Below are 16970 nucleotides of genomic sequence, written 5' to 3'. Positions count from 1 at the left end.
TCAAGGAAAACTTGAGTGGGAAGAAAACCTGGGCCAAGGATGATGTCCAGTCAATGTTCAAATTGCTTCTCCTCCTACTCATTCCCAAGACCATTTTGATGTCATAGTCTGGAGTCAAATCCTGAGTCTTTGCCAAGTCATTATCCTTTAAATTTATATTATTTAATAAATAACACCTTCTAACAATTAATAAAAATATCAGGCCACATACTTTTATTTCATCCAGAACTTACTGAATATCTTCTGTTTGCTAGCCACTAAGCCAGGTGCAAGTGACAGTCTTGCCATCAAGGTCACACATAATCCAGTGTGAAAATAGCAAATATATATAGATTTAACCATAATGAGGTGATGCCTATGCTTTATTTGACATATCAACCAGTCTGAGACACAGAAGAGAGGGGAATTATTTCTTCTGGAGGGAGGAGCAGAAAGAGTAGGTCCCATCCAATCTGAGTCTTATAATCTGAGAGGAGGAAGAAGAACCTTTGGGGAAGAATTTCAGAATATGAAACAGGACAAAGAAATAAAACCACTTTCCATCTCCCTCAGAGCTCTAATTCCTGCAAGGTTGCCTCAGGTACTATTGTGGGATGGAGAGTTATAGGTTGAATTGTGTCACTCCAAAAATAAATATTGGAGTCTTAACCTCCACCATATCAGAATGTGACTTTTTTGGAAATAGGGTCTTTACCATGCTGAGGTCATTAGGGTGGACAGTAGTCCAGTATGACTGGTGTCCTTATAAAATGCAGAAATTTGGACACAGAGAGGCACAGAGGGCACACAGTGGAAAGAGACCCAGAGAGAACTGTAAAGCCATGTGAAATGGAGGATTGGAGTGATGCATCTATAAGCCAAGGAACACCAAAGATGCCAGCAAACCAGCAGAAGCTGGAAAGAGGCAAGGAAGGATTCCCCTACAGGTTTCAGAGGGAGCAGAGCAGGGTGCTGCTGACACACTGATGTCTGAGTTCGAGCCTCCAGAACTGGGAGATAATAAATGTTGTTGTAAGTCACCTAGTTGGTGGTACTTGCATACAGCAGACCTAGGGATCAAATATAGGAGCAAAGAAGTTGCTCTCAGGATTCTGGGCTGCCCACTCCTACTTTAAACACATTCTCTTTTGTTTTATGCTTCTCCTTAAGGTTTTGTTTAGAAAGCAGGGTTTCATTGATGAAATGAACTTGAAAACCACAGGTACAGAGCTTTGAGAGTATATCAGTTGGACACTTTCAGTTGCAGATAACCAAAGCAGAGATCAAATGTCCTAATTAACCAAGGGATTTATGGCTCCTATAATTATAAAAGCCTAGAGAAAATGTGAGGTTCCGGTGCAGTTTGAAAGAGAGATTGACCAAGGCTCTGACTCCATTTCTCTGCAGTTTCCTGGAGAGTTGTCATGTAAGGGTTTCGTCCTCGGGCTGCTCCTGTAATGGTGGCAAAATGGCTGCATAGTTCCAACTTCACCTCACAGCACACTACACAGAGTAGGGAGGAACAACATTGACCAGGTATCCCCAGCCAAGGCCTTGAGGTTCTCACTGATTGAACCACCCGTGAGCCTGCACTGATCACTTGGCCTATATTCTGGATCAACTGTGACAGGAGGGAAGAATTCACTCTGATTAGCTTAGCTCACTGTTTCCATTAGCTTTTGCTACATAAAAAAATATTCCAAAATTTAGTGTCTCAAAACCACAACCATTTATTAGTTCATGAGTCTGTGGGTCAGGAATTTGGGCAGGGCTCAGCTGGGATGGCTCATTCTCTTCCATGTCGTGTTGGCTGGGCTCACTCATGCATTTAATGTCACTTGGCAAGTCAGCTTGGGGCCAGCTGGTCCTGGATGGTGTTGGTTCTACGTCTGCTGATTGTCCGGGCTGCCTCTGTTCTCTTCTGTGTGTCCTCTCCACCCAGCCAGCTGGGGCACGTTCTCATGCACACAGCACCTCATGAGGGTGAGAACAGAGGCTCAAGGACCCTTGACATCCAAACTTGAGACCTGTGCAACATAATTTCTGTCACATTATATTGGTCAAAGCAAGTCCCCACCTCTTGGTGGGAAGATCTGTAAGAATTTGTGATGATTTAAAAACATCACACCCACCCTTAGAGCTGGGGGAGGGGGAACCAATTTCACCAAACCACAGAGCTCCTGAACAGAATGGACATGAGGGGGAAAACTGGCCAGAGGCTGGAGAAGAGGCTAAAAGGTATATTGAAATCAATTGTGAGGGGTTCTGTATGCCTTGCTAAGTGGACTTTATCATCTAGGCTTATGGTTCTCACCCTGTTTCTGTGACAACAAAATGATTCTGATGCATTTTCATTAGGAAACATGATTTAAAAGTGAGTCACCATGGCTGTTTTTCTCAGCCTGAAGATTGGGCATGAATAATGTTTTTTTAGGGGGCGCTGCATGCTTCTTTCTCTTGGGGAGTAGGGCTGCCTTGGTTGTAACTCACTGTTCCAGGCACCGGGGAGCCACTGATGTCTTGTTCCTAAGTGCAAGGGAGATTTCTGCTCTGAGACTCAGTCTTAAGCTGCTCCTGTAACAGCTGAGTTATACTCACACACCTTTCTTCATTTCCCCCAGTGTGCACGTATGCTGCTAGTTTGGGATTTTCCTCTTTCCAGCAGCACATGATTCCCAGAAGCAGCCTTTTCTTCCTGCTGGTCAAGTGCTTGGGGCCCAGTCTACTCCTGGGTGCTCACACATCATTCTCATTGCCATGGCTTTTTTTTTTCTGCTTTCTGGCCTCAACCAGGACAGCCCTAGTCCATCCAATGTGTTTGGACATCAGTCAGGGAAATGGCTACTGCCCAATTCTCTTCCCTCCCAGAAATTGCCTTCTTGCAACTGATTTGGTCTCCGATGGCCAAATGAACATGAACGTGAGCATATTGACAAGGGGATCTTGTCAGTGCCATCCCTGTGGCATATGAGCTGCAGCTCCAGTGAGTATCCTGCCATGTGCACATATTTATCTCTGCTGCTGGGCTGTACACAACTTGTAGAAGAAACATGGGATTCAAATTGTGTTGAAAATAAATATTTTTTGAATGATGGAATTAATAAAATTAATAAAGGATAAATAAACAAGATAACCCTGAGTAGCATCCCTCTTTTTTTTTTTTTTTTTTTGGTGTGTTACTCGGGCCTCTCACAGTTGGTGGCCTCTCCCGTTGTGGAGCACAGACTCTGGACGCACAGGCTCAGCGGCCATGGCTCATAGGCCTAGCCGCTCCGCGGCATGTGGGATCTTCCCCGACCAGGGCACGAACCCGTGTCCCCTGCATCGGCAGGCGGACTCTCAACCACTGCGCCACCAGGGAAGCCCTGTAGCATCCCTCTTGATGGAAAAGTTAGGAACAAGGAAAATGTCCCCTGGTGGATGACTTTTCTTGTATTCTCAGAGTCCTGGTTCCCAGGCAGGCACTAGTGCCAGGTGGTATGAGGTATCTTGATCTCAGATTCTCCCTTACACTGGAGGTAATGGTTTTATCATTTCATAGTGGAGAACTGGAAGGATCCCTACGGAGCGGAACTTGTCAGGTGAAGCAACAGGTAAAGAAGGAAAGGTCGCCTATCTGATTTAGTGACAAAGAGAGGGGGATAACTTTGATCTCTTGAGTTCCCAGGCCAATTAATTTCCCATTTACTACTTTGCTTTCATTTATTAGTCACGTGGTCTTGGTCAAGTCTCAGTTTCCTCACCTGTAAAATAGATATCATCACCTAATCTACTTTTTTCCTATTATTGCCGTGAGGGCTGGAGTTCATGAAGATGCTGGGCAAACCATGTACGGGGGAGAGAAGAAATAGCAGAGATATGTCTTTAGGTGTGGGACTTTAGAGGATATTGTCTAAATGATGGTGGTGGGGTAGAATTGCATGAAAAATAGATTTTCAATGCCTTCTACACTCTACCCTTCTCTCCAAGAGGCTATAATAAAATCTGGTCAGATTCCATCTCTCCCTAGATGGGGCTAAATCTAGTCTCATTGTCCTCTAGGGAGTTAATGGCCAATGAATCTTCTGCTACTCTTGCCTCTGTCCCTAGTGGCCACCTAGACCAGAGCTGGTACATCTCTATTTCATTGTCAGTAATGTTGTTGGATGAATGAGTGCATGGAGTCTTGGCTTCTTATAGTCTTAGTCATATTAGACAGAAGTTCCCAGCTCTCTTGTTCTCTTTTCCAGAAAGAACCTTCCTCAGACTTCTAAAATGATGACCAGACCCCTGGAAAGCTACAGTGCCAACCATCAGGCACTCTTGTACAAACATGTTCCACTGTCACACTTTCCTTTCAGCCTTAATAATTCCAAAGGGAAATCCAACTCAACCCAAGTGACTAAGGCATTCCCTTGTAGAGCCTGTATTAGTTTCTTCCTTTCCCTCTCCCTCCCTCCCTCCTTCCCTTCCCCTTCCTTCCTTCCCTCCCTCCCTCCCTCCCTTCCTTCCTTCCTTCCTTCCTTTCTTCCTTTCTTCCTTCCTTCCATCTATATTGGAACAGACTTTAGAAATGTGTTTGTTACAGTCTGGAGCCCTGCCCTGAGAAGGGCTTATCTGTAAATGATATGCTCTGTGATGAATTAAAAGACAGGAATCTTTGCAACATCGCTTGGAAGTCACTCTGTGAAGTCCTACGTTGCTTTGCCTCCTTAGCTTCCATGCCCAGACCACCTTGAAGACAGTCTCAGAGAAGATACTAATGGGTCCATGTATGAGCTCACTTAACCAGGACAGGAACATGTGGTGTTGCTTTGAGCCCAACTGTGTCTTCTGATCTCTTTGTCCCTGTAAGAAGGAGACTCAGACGTGAGGAGAAAAAGCAAATTGGAGATTGTTAGAGGTAGGAGCCAGGCAGCCCACTGGAGAATATCCAGTCAACAGCCACAGAAACCTGGTCAATATACAGTTGGCAGCAGACAGGTTTGGGATCAGGAGCAATCATGGGCATGGACTCCTCAGGCCAGATAGGACTAAAGAGAAATGGAAGGGAAAATAAGGAAAAAAGACATTGCAAAAGCAAGCTGCTTCTAGGCCAAGACTAGCAATTAGGCCAGGACTGGTTCCCAAGGTAGCCATGAGGTTAAGCCTGCACAGGAACCCAGTGGCCCCAGCTATGAAGGTCAGAAGTCACAGCTCATGGAGGCTCATGGTACATCCCTTGCACACCAGCCCAGGCTACAGATTCTGTTCCACCCTGCAGGGCAGCACTTGTCCCAGCAAAAGAATACAGCTGAATACAGCCGAGACAAGCTTTGGGTGTCTGTCCACTTACCCAAGTACAGGCTGATCTCAGGAAAATGTCCTTCTGTGGCTTGTTTTTTTGCCACTAATAGACTATGTGACCCCGTGCAGGTCACTCTTGCTCTCTGGACCTCTGTCTTCTCACCTATTAAAGGGGGCATTGGAAGTAGACCAGCTCAAGAGTTCTTGTGGCCCTAATACTCTGAGAGCACCTCTCTCTGCTCCCTGCCCAGTCCGTGCCCTGCTTCTGGCCCCCCTGTGTCCCCAGGTATTCCTGTTCCTTCCTTTTATAATTAAAATGTATACTTCACGTTCTTGAGCCTGGCTTCCCTTTGTTTCTTTTCTTACTGTCACACAGACGTAGCTCATCTTTCCTGGATCTCAGTCTCTTGCCCTCTCTCTGTCCATTAACTATCTGCACTTAGTTATTAGCCAAAGTGTTCATTTTGATTTGTGCAGCTCTTTATAATTTGTAGACCCCCTTCACAGAGCTTCTCTCATTAATCCTCACAAAAAAACTTGGCCTGCAGAAACCCCAAAGAGCTTCAGTCCCATGGGTCACTGAATTTTGGGCTATCTTTTCTAGAGCAAGTCTTCCTCCTTCTTATCCTGATGTTTATTTGAGCTGAACTAGTTTCAAATGAGAACTTGCTTCCATAGAGATATTTAGAAATTACAACCCTTTTTCCCTCCATGGGAATTTATTAAATCTATTCCTTCAGTATTAAAGCTATAAACCAATTTATGTCTTGCTGGCTTGGGGGCTGTACCAACACAGAAACCAGACTGCATTGATGTGACCCTCCCTCAGTCACTCACAGGGGAAATGTCCAGACTGACTGACCCAGCTCGAGGCCTGTGATGCCTTGAATCATTCTTTTCTAGGAGTCTCTGAAGGGGTTACTGGCCACAGTCCATCTCTACAGCCAAGAGCTTCCAGGGAGACCAGAGTGAATGAGGAACAAAGTTCCTACAATTTATTAATCAAGGATGGAGAAGGCCTATTGGGGAAAAGTCCCTAGAGGGTTGGCAACTGGTCCAAGGCACTGCTCTTTGGAGTTGGAGAGGAGCAGTTGGCTTTGAGGCAAGGCCCTGAACATGATCTCAATAAGGAAAAAGGGGCGGGGTGGGGTGGAATTCTCCTGGGAGCAGGAGTAACCTGAGGACATGTTTTCCTCAGGTCACCGAGGGAAAGCATGGTGAACTGTTCCCCAGTATCTCTCATCTTGCCCTGAAGCTACCTACTATTAGAGCCTTGTTCCTTTGCATTTCTTATTAGAAATCTCATCTATGCCAGGCACTATCCTAGTGCTGAAAGTACAAAGTGAAATAAAACATAGCTCCTTAACTTCATGGAACTTCTGGCTTGTTTTGGAATTCCATAGGACTGATTGGCTGTGGGGTTAAATAATTAAAATCTATAAATGTTACCAGGATTCTGACTCAGGAACTGGGTGTATGCTCTGAAATACACTAGCCGCTTTCACATTTGTTACAAGGATGTGCTTCAACTTCTTTCCAAAGCCAACTGCTCTCGGCTCTGGGTCCATCCTGTTTCACCCTCTCGTTTTTCATTCTTGCATTATTTTCCCCATTACATGGGATCATTCCAGTCAGCACACAGACATGTCTGGTACCCACTATTTGTAAGCCCTCCTTGACGTCTCACTTACTTCTGCTGCTTCATAGAAAACTTGTCCACAGTCACTTTTTCCACTTCCTCTCTTTCCATTCTCAGTCCACTCCAATCAGGTCAGGCAAACAACCCCTGAAAATGTCACTAATGGTCTCCTTGTTGCCAAATCTGGAGGTTACATTTCTGGTCTCTTCTTACATGGTATCTCCAGCATTTTTTTTGACCTAGCTGACCATTCCCCTTTTATTTGAACTTCTTATCTTGTCTTTTAATGACTCCATTTTCATCGCATTTTCCTCCCATCTCACTGACCACTTTTTGTTAATTTCCTCTCCTGGCTCCTCTTTCTTTTCTAGACCTCTAAACTGTAAAGAGTCCCAGGGCTCTACCCCAGGCCCCGCCTGTTCCTCACTGCCCTCTTTCTCTAGGTGAGCCTCTCTGCTGTCAGGGCTTTAAATATGCTGATTACTCGTAAATGTAGTTACCCAGTTGAGCTCCAGACATATATTAAATTGCTCATCTCACACCTCCACTTAATACTTCACATGACAAAAACAGAAATTTTGATTTCTAGTTCTGTGGGTAAATAGCATAACTCTTTTCCATTCTGCGTGAGAACCTGACCTTCAAAGTGTAGCTCTGTTCTCCTAATGACCTGAAGAGGGTAAGAATGTCAACTATGTTACTAAGCAACATCTCTTATAGTAAAAATGACCCCTGTTTGGTAATCTAAACATGGAGTGGGAGGAAGCATAAATGAACTGTAAATACCTGGTGGGAAAGCGTGCTCTAGGGCTTCCCCCACATGTGGTGATTCTTGTAATTGCCATTAGCCTTCCTGGGAAACTGGAAGCTATGTCCTTAGAGTAATTACATAGATACTAGCTCCTTTAGGCAAAGAAGCTATTAAGCTAAGTAAGCCCGGGCACCTGACTGATATAGATCTGGAATCCTTGCATCTGGGCTGTCACCTGGCAAGAAGGTAGTTTCTGGACAATTGAATGGGCTGCTGTTGGACTGCTTTAAGGAAGGTAACAAAAGAGGAACCTTGTGATGTGCCCTGCTGAACAACTGGGATTTCTCTCCTGTATCCTTCTAAGAAGACCTGTGGCAAGTGTGACTGATGGTAGTCTTGTGAGTTTCAATTTTTAGGAGATCCTAAGAAGACCTCATGTCATACCTATTTCTAACCCAGTATTGCACATTTCAGTAAATGACACAAGCATTCATTCAGATGCTCAAGCCAAACGTCTAGGAATTTGATTCCATCTTTTTTGATTATTCTCTTAGTCCCAAGCTTTGCAAGTCATCAGCAAATTGCTAGCTCTACTTCTAAAATATATTCCATATCCATTTATTTCTTGCCATCTCTACTATTACCTTAAATCAAACAATCAGCGTCTCTCATATGGTTTATAGCAATAGCCTGCTTCCATTCTTGGACCCATCAACCCATTCTCCACACTGCAACCAGAGTGATCTTTTAAAAACATCAATTACATTATGTTCCTTTCTTGCTGAAGCCCCACTCCCCTGGCCCACACCCCATGGCTTTCCATTGCATATAGATAAACTGTAAACTCTACTGAGATCTACAGACCCCACATGGTAGGGCCCCTACCTATGTTTCCAAGTTCAACTCCTGCCATTCCCCACTGTTGTTCACCATGCTCTAGACACCCTGCTTGCTCTCTGGCTTGTAATTTCTATGTCCTCCAACTGGATTGAACAAACCCTACATCTTCCTGTGTAATCTTTCTTTTCTTGTGGTTTTAATTGTCACAACCAACTTGAATAGTGGGCTAAGCAGTGACTGGAATGGAATTAGAAACAAGAATTATGGAATTATGAGTAAAAAGGAAGGAGAGTTATAGAACACATGATAAGAGGGGAGTGTGGAGTCAAAATTTAATTTTTGCCATGGAAGAGAGACTTGAGCATTTTTATTTTTATGTCTCTGAGGGAGGAGCCAGAAAGAGAGAAATATGTGACATGGAAGGAAGTGGAATAACAAAAGAAGCAAATTCCCTGAGCCCCTTTTAAAGATAAAATCCCTTTAAAGAGATAAGATATGTGGCTCCTAAGGATTCTGGTTCCCACCTTGCTTCCTTTTCTCCCTATCACTTTGTGAACTTCTATACTATATTACAATTATCTCCTTATCCATCTATATGTAAACTGTGAGTTCAGTGAACAGAGGGGAGAGGTCTTAATCACAGTCGTATCCCAGTGCTGAACACAAAATAAAGGCTCTATAATTAATGAATAAATTTACCTGTTGGGGCTTCCCTGGTGGCGCAGTGGTTGAGAGTCCGCCTGCCAATGCAGGGGACACGGGTTCATGCCCCGGTCCAGGAAGATCCCACATGCCGCGGAGCAGCTGGGCCCATGAGCCATGGCCAATGAGCCTGCGCGTCCGGAGCCTGTGCTCCGCAACGGCAGAGGCCACAACAGTGAGAGGCCCGCGTACGGGAAAAAAAAAAACATACTTTGTTGTTCAATTTGAAGTTTGCTGTAGCCTGAACATTTTCCCTTGTTTGCTTACTATCTACATTTTGTTGTTTATTTCATTTGCCATAAAGGGGGCATTTATAATATTTTTATATATTAGGGTAAACTTTTTATGTATTATACATAATAATCCATTACTCTAACATTTGAGACAAATACTTTTCCTGCTGTTTTCATTTTCACTGTGATTTGTTGGTTCTTATACTGAAGTTATATATTGATCTTTTCCTTTATGAATTCTTTCAAAGATCAGTTGCTGTCACCTAAATGAACACATAAAAACTCTCAATTCTGCTTTGTGCAATTTATGAAAATTAAGTTATTTAATAGATTTGTAATATTTAAATATAAGATTTGGCTATAACTTGATGTTTCCCCAAACTGGTAATCCAGTGGCAGCTTGGAGTCTATAAGAGAGAGCAATAGGGAGCAATCTTGTTAAAAGGGAGGGTGGGTTCCTTGTCTTGAAGCTGCACTTCTACAACAAGCACATTGTTTTCACTGTTGGTGCATGTTGTGAGGTAGCTTTATGATGGTGGTGACCATGATGGAGATTATGGATGAGAAAGGCTAAAGCTCTGCAGGTCAGGACTGCTTTTTGATTTTGGAGGGATTTAGGCATTTATGCCTTCATAGGCTCCATAGGAAAAATATTAAAAACAGTATTTTATAACTTCTGTTGTAAAGATGAATATAACAGGCTAGATTCATTATTATACGATTATTATTATTAATTTTCCTTTTTTCTTATTTTAAATGTTAAAATTAAAACATTTTTGTGGGCCCCTAAACTGTGCCTATTGCATCTAATAAATGAGTCAACCCTGTCCCAAAGCCACCCCTTAGCACTGATTAACTCTATCAATCATCTATCTAGCATATCTAGCTATCTAATCTATATATCCATCATCTATCTAGATCTGTCATCTATCATATCTGTCTATCCATCTATCTACCTATCTATCTATCTATCCATGCATCTGTCATCTATCTAGATCTATCATCTATCTCTTTCTACCCATCTGTCTAAATAATTGGGTCTACTTCTTGCCTTTTCATTCAGTTTCTCAGATACACATTTCTGTCTATATCAGAATCACAGTATTTCAACAATAATTGTTTTTTATTTTTAAAAATTTATTTTATTAAAGTATAGTTGATTTACAATGTTGTGTTAATGTCTACTGTACAGCAAAGTGATTCAGTTATATATAAATATATATATGTATACACATTCTTTTTCATATTTCTTTTCCATTACGATTTATCACAGGATATTGAATGTAGTTCCCTGTGCTATACAGTAGATCAGTTGTCGTTTTTTAAAATATGAAATAATGTTCTAATATTGTTAGAGGTGATCTGTACCACAGAGTTCTTTTCAAATCTCTTGACCACTTATTTTCAAAGTGAATCTTAGAATCCTTCTGTTTACTATAATTAAAAAAGAAAACATTGAAGTTGCATTTTGTTGGTAAGTTGTCTCAAAGAGACATAACATCTTTATAAAGATACACAGTTTGATATTCCATTCCAGCACCAGGATACCATGACCATGCTGCAAAGAGAGTTCAAGAGGAGTGGAGACAGAGGCAGGAAACGGTACAGAAGGACCTGCACTCTGGTAGGGTGATCTCGCAACTAGGGGTGCTCAGTGAAGCTGGAACACAAGCTGCCGTGAGTCAACATAGTGCCAGAAGTGGGTCATAAGCCAACACTGTAGGATATCTGCTAGTTTATTCTTCAGTTTAGGGAAAGGGAGTACCTTTGGGAAGAAACTGGAGACCATGTTTTAGCCAAACCCACCTTCTTCTAATCTGGTGTTCTAAAGTGGCTATAGCTTGGTAGCCCTGAGTATCATATTACTTATGAGTGAGTTTAAAGGAGAAATTTTGTTTTTCATGCAGGTATCCTTGACACAATAAATACATAATGATAGAAATAGGGAAAAGAGATCACAGGGTAGAGGCTGACCAGTATGGAGCCATTTTGGATCATCACTCATGATCAGCTCACTCCTTTGCAATTTTTCTTATAACAGAAATATTTTATGTATCCTTATAATTTTCTAGTATGAGGAACAGTCATTTTAGGATAGAGTTGAAAAATTCAGAGGCCTTCCTCCCCAAGTCTAAGTCTGTAGTGATGAAAATTAACAAGCACTGTACATCAAGCTAATGACTTACAAGCTAAACTTATAGGTGTTGTCTGCTATGAATAGATGTAACTTTAATATAAGGGCCATTAGAGTAAATTGAGTAACTTTAATGTAGAGAGAATTTGGATGTATATCATGTTTTATAAATCACATGCAGAGGATACACTTGGCAAGCTATTCCCCTAAAGGACCTAGATTAGGAAGATTTCTGTGGCTCCAAAAAAAGGTGAAAGATAAATGATCTGAAACTTCAAACTTTCAAAATTTCAAGGTCAATATTTTACTTCAATTTTAATGTTATGAGGGATATTGGAGCACCTTGTTGGAAAATCTACTTGTGGGTCCATTCCTGCCCACTCTTTACACTCAATAGTATACAGTTATGTTTGTACTCAGAGATGCCTTCCCCCTCCAGGTAAATCAAATAATCATCTACATACTTACTGAGGGATGACACATTAGTTTCTAACACTGATTAATGTTAGTCATTTCATGTATATATATCAACAACAAAAAAACCCATCCAATATATGAGGGACCTCAGCAAATTCAAAAAGAGTGGCCAAGCTGAATAAACAGAGAAAATTTTCCTTAATGAAATAGGAAATTCAGTTTAAACTTATCATGAACTGGTCACAGTCCCAGATGGCAAATAGAAACAAATGTTAATTATCTCTTGGAGATTTAAACCCAGACCAATAAAAATCTCCATTGATTAAGTACCAACGAACACAAACTAAAAATTGAAAAATCACAAAAATACCCATGGAAGAAGTCATCAGAAATAAGAGTCATCAGAAATAATAAACTGAAAAATCAGACCCACAAATAATGCAGATGCAGGAATTTTTGGTTTCAAAACAAATTTGTCCAATATTGTTAAATAAATTAAAAAATGATGTTAAAATTTTTATTAGCTTGGGATACCACACGCTGGGTGGTTTAAAGGACAGAAATTTATTTTCTCACAGTTGTGGTTGCTGGGAAGTTCAAGATCAAAGTGCCAGCTGACTCGGGTTGTGGGGTGGGGAATGTGATGCCCAGATCCCAACTAAAGTGATCCTCAGGAATTTGCTCTGGCAAGCATGCAGCATCTCTCCCAAAAGGAGCTTCTCATTCTGGCTCCAAAGGTGACTTTGGGGATTATGGAATCTCTTGTTCCTTCTCTAGAGACATATACCTGCCTCCTGGTTTCACCCTCTAAAATGCTTCTTGATCTTAACTGACACTTAATGTAGGTGTTGGACTTAGACCCCTTTTCCTGTCCCTGACCCTTTTCAATCTCTGACCTCCTCTTCTTCCAAGTTCAGTGCACAATTCCTTAAGTTCTCCTCACTATGCAGTCTCAAAGAGGTACACTTAACTATAACAGCTTGTATAAGGGATCTGTTCATCATTCTTTTATGTAAAACTCAGGTATTAAGTTATTAGCATCCTCCAAGTACTGAGTGCTATATGAGGCACTCTGGAGACTGCAAAGGAAAAAATAGATTAATAGTCCCTGCTTTTAAGATACTTAGAGTTTAAGAGAGGAGACAGAGATGTTAACCAACTATACTATCATGTATTCAAAGCTATAATCAAAGTGTTGTAAACCTTGCTGTTGGAAGTGTGGCCTTCAGTTGAACAGTATTAGCGTCACTGGGGAGTTTGTAAGAATTACAGAATCTCTTGCCCCAGCCCAGACCTACTGAATTAGAATCTATATTTTAATATAATGTGCACATGAGTCACGTGGGGATGCCAGTGCTGCTGGTGCATGGATCACGCTTTGAGGCGTGAGGTTGTAGAGTACAAAGAAAAGGATAATTCTGCCTAGCTGAGTGAAGGGATAAGGGTGTCACTGAAAGCATCACAGAAGGGGTATCATATGCATTGGGCAAGGAAGGACAGAGAAAACTTTGCTTAGCAGATTGGGAGAGAGGACAGGTGGATGGGCAGTCAGGCAGAGGAGATAACACAAATAAAGACATAGGGACATGAAGAGTATATTTGGAGAATGGTAAGTAGTAACTATTGGAAAAATGGATGAAGACGAAGTTGAAAATATAGGCTGGGACTGTATTTTGAGAAATCTTTTATGCTATGAAGAAAACAGTAGAAAACAGGGATTCTAGAAGTTCTTTGAGTGGAGGAGCAACAAGATCATATCTGTCTCATTGAAGTGAAGAGGGTAGATTGAATGGGAGAAAGCCAGACCACAGCAAGAAGCCAGGAGGAGGTTACTGCAATAATTCAGGCATGAAATAAATAAGAGCTGGAACTAAGACAGTGGTTGTGGGAATTGCAGATACTTTGAACTAATAAGTTTGTATTAATTTGTTATGCAGCAGTAGATAACTAGCTCACATTTTACTACCTGAAACTGGGATCCAGAAATATATAAGAATGTGAGAGCAGTAATGAAACCAGAGAATAGGCAGTGGCTGGAAGAGTTTTGAAAAGCATGTATGAGAAAGTGCAAATTTCCTTAAACAGACTTTAGTAGAAATCTGGACTTTCAGGATGCTGATGGTGGGGATTCAAAAGGAAGTGAGGAACATGTTATTGGAACCTGGGGAAGGAAAATCCTTGTTACATAATGACAGAAACTTAGCAAAATTATCTCCAGCAGTTATGTGCAAAGAAGAAATTGTAAGTGATGAACTTTAGATTTTACAGCTAAGATTTCCAGGGAAAGTGTAAAAGGTGCCACCTGACTTCTTCCTGTCATTTATAAAACATGGGAGAGGAGAGCGATAACTTGAGGGAAGAACAAAACAGGACGTAATGATTTTGAAAAATCAGCCTCTCCAGATGGCAAAAGATGTTAAGCGATTCACTGTTGAGAAATCATGCTCTGGAGAAAAGGCTGAAGCTATTACTATACCTTTTGCTAAAATGTCATAAAGATCAAAAGTCAGAGTATTCAGCCACACTCAGGATTCTTTCAAGAGATTCAGAGTGCACCTTACAGATCTTTTCAATTGTGGATGAAGAATGTCACCCATCATATCAGTAAGCAAAGGATGTTGGGGCCAACAAGCCATCAGCCACTGCAGTTGCACCTGTGCATCCTGAGGAGATTCAGGATGGAGAAAAGCAGGATGCTGGCCCTGGGTAACTAAGATGCATATCAAATGAATGATTTCAGTGAGCCCGGACTCTTGCGTCTTCCCATACTAGAAAAGAGCTAAATTCATTAACTTGAGCTGACTGTTTGATGTTCTGACTACCTGGTTTTGTTGCAAAAACTCCTATTTTTTGATGTTCTGACTTTTGATGTTCTTTTGATGTTCTGACTACCTGGTTTTGTTGCTGTGTTGGGTCTTCATTGCTTCTCATGGGCTTTCTCTAGTTGTGGTGAGCGGGGGCTACTCTTTGTTGTGGTGAGCGGGCTTCTATTGCGGTGGCTTCTCTTGTTGCGGAGCACCGGCTCTAGGCGTGCGGGCTTCAGTAGTTGTGGCACGCGGGCTTAGTTGCTCCATGACACGTGGGATCTTCCCGGACCAGGGCTCGAACCCTTGTCCCCTGCATTGGCAGGTGGATTCTTAACCACTGTGCCACCAGGGAAGCCCCCAAAACTCCTATTTTTTAAAATTAATTTTTATTGGAGTATAGTTGATTTACAATGTTGTATTAGTTTCTGCTGTATGGCAAAGTGAATCAGTTATACATAATACATATACCCAGTCTTTTTTAGATTCTGTTTCCGTATAGGTGATTACAGATTATTGAGTAGATTTCCCTGTGCTATACAGTAGGTTCTTATTAGTTATATATTTTATATATAGTAGTGTGTATATGTCAACCCCAATCTCCCAATTTATCCCTTCCCCCCTTTCCCCTTTGGTAACCATAAGTTTGTTTTCTACATCTGTGACTATTTCTGTTTTGCAAATAGGTTCATTTGTACCATTTTTTAGATTCCACATATAAACGCTATTGTATGATATTGTCTTTCTCTGTCTGGCTTACTTCACTCAGTATGCAATCTCTAGGTCCATGCATGTTGCTGCAAATGACATTATTTTTTTCTTTTTAATGGCTGAATAATATTCCACTGTATATATGTACTACATCTTCTTTATCCATTCCTCCGTTGATGAACACTTAAGTTGCTTCCATCTCCTGGCTATTGTAAATAGTGCTGCAGTGAACACTGGGGTACATGTATCTTTTTGAATTATGGTTTTCTCTAGATATATGCCCAGGAATGGGATTGCTGGATCATATGGTAGCTCTATTTTTAGTTTTTAAAGGAACCTCCATACTGTTCTCCATAGTGGCTGTACCAATTTACATTCCCACCAACAGTGTAGGAGGGCTCCCTTTTCTCCACACCCTCTCCAGCATTTATTGTTTATAGATTTTTTGATGATGGCCATTCTGACCTGTGTGGGGTGATACCTCATTGTAGTTTTGATTTGCATTTCTCTAATAATTAGTGATGTTGAGCATCTTTCCATGTACTTCTTGGCCATCTGTATGTCTTCTTTGGAGAAATGTCTATTTAGGTCTTCTGCCCATTTTTGGATTGGGTTGTTTGCTTTTTTGATATTGAGCTGCATGAGCTGTTTGTTTATTTTGGAGATTAATCCTCTGTCGGTCGCTTTGTTTGCAAATATTTTTTCCCTTTCTGTGGGTTGTCATTTCGTTTTGTTTATGGTTTCCTTTGCTGTGCAGGAGTTTTTAAGTTTAATTAGGTCCCATTTGTTTATTTATTTTTTTTAATTTTCATTACTCTAGGAGGTGGATCCAAAAAGATCTTGCTGTGATTTATATCAGAGGGTGTTCTGCCTATGTTTTCTGCTAAGAAAAAGCTATTATATGTCAGCTCCTCCCTTACCTCTTTGGAGCAGTCCCTCAGAGATATCTGAAAGGCTGCCTTCTAGACGTAAGTCCTTAGCAATTCTGCCAAATAAAACATAATTCTCAACTTTTAGGTTGTGCTTTTTTTTTTTTTCAGTTGACACAATCAAGTCAGAAAGTCTCTAGGAGACTTAAGAGCGTTGTCCCTCAGGTATTTTGGCGGGAGCCAAGGATAGAGAAGTAGATAGAGAAGTTTGCTGTTAGTGTATAGAAATGCAACCACTTCAGCTGATTCCACATGTCCTATAGACAGGCCCAGCATTCCTTTGGAGCTTCCCAAGTCAGGTGTATGTGATACTGCTTTCTGGTTTTGCTAGGGTTTTGTGGAATTGCCTTTGCATTCCCAGGTCATGCCCTAGGCCCAACCTTCACAAGACTAAAAGAAGAATAGCCTTGGTGATCCTGCCTGATCTGGCATCGCCTATTCTTAGCTCTGGAATCCTCAGCTGTGGCTCCTGGATGTTCTGCCATCTCCAGAAACCGAGTCATCAGTGATCAAGGGTACAGCTCTGTAGCAAAGCTGGTCTTCCTTGGTGAGGCTCTGTGATGGTA

Source organism: Aethalodelphis obliquidens, unplaced genomic scaffold, assembly GCF_003676395.1.
Source record: "Aethalodelphis obliquidens isolate GAN/ISIS:26980383/991018 unplaced genomic scaffold, ASM367639v1 scaffold14, whole genome shotgun sequence".
In the NCBI taxonomy this organism is placed as follows: Eukaryota; Metazoa; Chordata; class Mammalia; order Artiodactyla; family Delphinidae; genus Aethalodelphis; species Aethalodelphis obliquidens.
This window is presented reverse-complemented; position numbering follows the sequence as displayed.